Below are 4,450 nucleotides of genomic sequence, written 5' to 3' on the forward strand. Positions count from 1 at the left end.
AGTTATGAGGTGAGCGGCGAGCTCCGCTGGATCCATTGTCAGAAAGGAGAGAATAGTTATTGTAGCTGCAGAACTAGGGAGCCCATCAAGCCAGGAATGGGAAGGTGGCTATTACAAAGGTAGAACTAGAGCGTCATGCTACATTGATAGTGCAACCTGTCAGAATCTAGATACACCGTGTGCGCTGTATCCCGCGACTGACAGGTTATGCAAAATGTCTTAAACAGGAAGGGGTGGGACTAATTTAGGTTAGGGATGGGGAGGTGCTCGGGTTTAGTCTTGCCTAGGGCAGCACAAAACCAAAATACACCACTGGCTGTGGGGACCTGTGTTCTGCTTTGGGGACATGTCCTCAGTTCTCGGGACATCCGTATTTAGCCCTGGTGAGAAACTGCCTGAGAATCATCAGTATGTGTTGTTTTAGAAAAAATGTCACATGTCCCTTTAATAAAAAGTATCGGTAATTGGTATCGGCGAGTACCTGAGGGCAAGTAGTACTTGGTTTAAAAAAAGTTGTATCGGGACATCCCTAGTTGTCACTCTAAGGCCTGGTTCACACCTGGGCGTTTTGTAGCGCGTTCGAACGCTCTGCAAAATGCTCAAACACCGAAATCCCATTATTTCCTATGGGTATGGGTCACACCTGGGCGTATATCAGCCCGTCTGAACGTGCTACAAAACGGCCTACGCCGCCCAAAGAAGCACATGTACTTCTTTGGGGCGTTCTGGTCGCGCGTTTCCATTGGGATACAGCCAAGTAGCCCTCGGAAACGCGCGTTTGTCGCGTGTTTTTTTACCGCGAATCGCGGTAACGCGTGACACGAAACGCGCGACAAACGCGCATATTCAATACGCCTAGGTGTGAACCCAGCCTAAGACAGAAAATGTGTTACTGGCAGGATCACTAGGTTAAAATAAAGGGGGGAAAAAAAGAAAAGGAGTGCAACAACCACACGTGAGGACTGATAAGCTGCAATATATGACAGTTAAAATGCTGAATCTCAGCGCCCTCCTGACACTTGTTTTACAGCTGTTTGGCCCGAGTTTTATTAATATTATTATATATATATACAGCCACTAGAGGGAGCCCCTGTCTATATATTCTCAGTACAATCACTGTGCTTGTGGAATTACCAGTGGCGTAACAATAGCCATGTGGCTGCTATGGGGCCTGAGGGCGGAAGGGATTGCAGAAGTTGCTGTTGGCCCGGTACCCCCTATGACATTTCCAATCAAGAAAAGCTGAGCTGTTAAAGAGTATGTAATGCATTACAGACTGCAAAATATCTCTATCTCAGATCACTGGTAACTCTACTGACAAAGAGACTCATAGCAAGCAAGTATAATTTTATTTTTCAGTTTTTATGTACGGAAGTACTGAAGAGCCCTGGGGCCATGCTAAAAAAAGAAAAATGAAACAAAATTTTGACTTTGAAAGACAGAATTCTGAGATTCAAAGTCAGAATTCTGAGATTCAAAGTCAGAATTCTGAGATTATAACGCTGGTAGTAGCCTAAAGAGTGTTTTGATTGGTAAGATTATAGGACCAATGAGCAACAGTGTAATAACCACCCATGTTGCACACTGACTATCTATCTATAGACAGACTGTGCATGAGCTTTGTAACAGCTTAATCTCAGAATTCTGACTTTTAAACACAGAATTCTGTCTTTCAAAGTCAGAATTTTGTTTAATTTTTTTTTTATTTAGCATGGCCCCAGGGCTCTTCCGTATTTACGTTCAATTCTGAAAGTACAAAAGTTGCAACTTTAGATAAATAAGAAACATTGCATCTTCATAGGGGTTCAGCGACTGATGTTGTAAAATGTTTGTGCTAAACACAGAACCGAAGAGCAGACAAAAAAAGAAGAGGGAGGATTGTCTTAACTGCTCCGTCTACTCAGAGTGCTGAATAGTATGTAGGCAGTGCTGGGCTTTCCTAATGGAAAGCCTAGCAATCCTGGAAAAGGCATGCCACGGAAGCATTCAGTGATAAATATATAGTTGCAAAAAAGGAAGGCCCGAAGCGAAAAAATAAAATAAAAATAAGCGCAGGGCATACATGACAAGGTGTATAGGGGAGACAAGCAAAAGGGTTAACAAGGGTTCGGTCTTGGGGACATGGTCACTTACCTGATTGGACAGGTCAAAAAAGTTAGGTGGGGCTTGAACGGTGGTCTGAGTAGGAGGGACTTTTCTGCAGCAGTTGGAGAATTTCTGAGGTAAAGTGAACTTCCCTCCCGCCCGCCCAAGGAATTTTGGTGTTAGTCCGGGTGGTATGCGGTTGGGGTCTTTGGAGGCCATCAAATAATAGGTGCTGGTGGTTAAGGTTTGGGGGACCTGTCTTGGTATGGGTCCTCTATTCAGCTAATTTTGGAGTGTATGCGGTCAGTTGGTGGTTGTCCCCGAGGCGGTGTGTTGCGGCTGGGGGCCTAACAGGTTGTAGTACTGCCGCAAGTAACGGATCAAAGGTGTGGCCTTCAAAGACCTGCAACTTTTGTTATGGTAATTGTTTATATATATATAATATGTTTTATATATCATAGTTGTTAATAAAAGGCTGCCGAGGCCATTTTATACCAAGTTGGAGTGTGGTCTAGTTATTGGTACAAGGACGGGTGGTGGGTGGTCTTGGGGGCTTGTTATGGGAACGTATGGGAACATCTATGCTACCTTAGTCAAGACTTTTACAACTAAATGCATAAAATATATAATGATATTGAACATCAGTAAACTTGTAAACACACACACATCATAATATCTCTGCAACTCTGATGACTGCCCGCTGCTGAAGAGCTCTTGCCTGATGTAAGTTTGTAATTTTTTGCGCAACAGATGTTTTAAAGATTTTATGCTCTGTACATTTCTATTTGTTTTGATCGGGGGAATCATACCACACTATCATCAATACGAGAACCGTGGAGGAGATGGAGATGTGATTCTATACCAGTGTCAGACATAGGAGGGAGTGTGCTCCTATTGGAAAGGATACGCTGCGTTGCTTTCTTTGACTGCTCCATATTGGATACATCCGTGGAGTATTTTGAAAAAGGAGAAATACATCGGTGTTGGGGCTCATTCACAGGGGAATCAGCCGACACGTAGCTCCATGCTGCGTGCACGGCCGTATCGGGCAGCTCCCGGCAAGGACAGGTGCTGCGTGTGATTAGTACGCAGCCCCCGTCCTTCTCTATGGGACTACGCGGCCGTACGCCGCCCTACGCTCACCCTCCCTGCACGTCCGTGCTAGGGTTGCCACCTTTTCTTCAAGTGAAACCCGAACGATCTAGTGCCGGAATTTTCTTTTTTGGAGAATATAGAGGAGAGAGCGAGGAGAGGCAGCCAGGGGAAGGGAGTAAGGAGAGCGGCTATAGAGGACTACAAGTTCCAGCAATACATTATACAGCAATGCAAAATAAATATCAAGCCACATATGTGTTCTACCGGGGTGGCTCCCTGATGTCTCCGGGGTGTCAAGTGGCTTGTGCTGGCTCTCACCAGGGCTTTGCTGGCTCTCAGATGAGCTGTGGAGTCTCTCATGTGGACTGTGCGGGCTGTCAGGTGGGCTATGTGGTCTTTCAAGTGGCTGTGTGGGGCTCTCAGGTGGGCTATGTGGTCTTTCAAGTGACTGTGTGGGGGACTCAGGTGGGCTATTTGGGCTCTCAGATGGGCTATGTGGTCTTTCAAGTGGCTGTGTGGGGCTCTCAGGTGGGCTATTTTGGGCTCTCAGGTGGCTATGTGGGCTATGCAGACTTTCAGGAGTGCTGTGCGGTGTCTCACCAGGGGTCTGACGGTGGGCAGCGTGGTGTCAGGAAGACGTAGAAGGAGCTGCGGGCCGTCGTCTGTTTACATGCTCCTGTGGCTCACAGGAAGGCCGCCAAGGTCTCACGCTTGCTGTGGACCTCAGCAGCCTTCCTGTGAGCCGCGGGCCCGCACATCTCCTCTTCCGATTTCCTGACACCTGCCAAAAAATGTAAAGTGTCCGGGTGTCGGCTGGCCTGAAACCCAGACACAGGACTCAAAAACTGGACTGTCCGGGCGAATCCTGGACAGGTGGCAACCCTAGTCGGTGCGGGTGAACGTCCGAGCCGGGGCACCCGTATGGACTGCACTTAAGGTGAGCATTGGCGGGCGTACGGCCGCGTAGTCCCATAGAGAAGGACGGGGGGCTGCGTACTAATCACACGCAGCACGGAGCTGTACGTGCCGGCCATTTCTAGTGTGAATGAGGGCCTACGGTTGGGGAGTGTGTTCGTTTTGGCGGAGAGATGATATATTTCACTAACGGCGATTTGATGGAGCGGATCTGGTGAGTGGGGAGCATTGTTACACTACATGAAGGTGGAGCACAAGATTACACACAAGTTCTTCACCAATATATGAACTTTGTTGATTTTTTTTCAGCCTTTTTTGGGTTTATTTATTTATTATTATTATTTAGTTATTTATT

Source organism: Nanorana parkeri, unplaced genomic scaffold (genome assembly GCF_000935625.1).
Source record: "Nanorana parkeri isolate BGI_ZX_2015 unplaced genomic scaffold, ASM93562v1 scaffold2822, whole genome shotgun sequence".
Lineage (NCBI taxonomy): Eukaryota > Metazoa > Chordata > Amphibia > Anura > Dicroglossidae > Nanorana > Nanorana parkeri.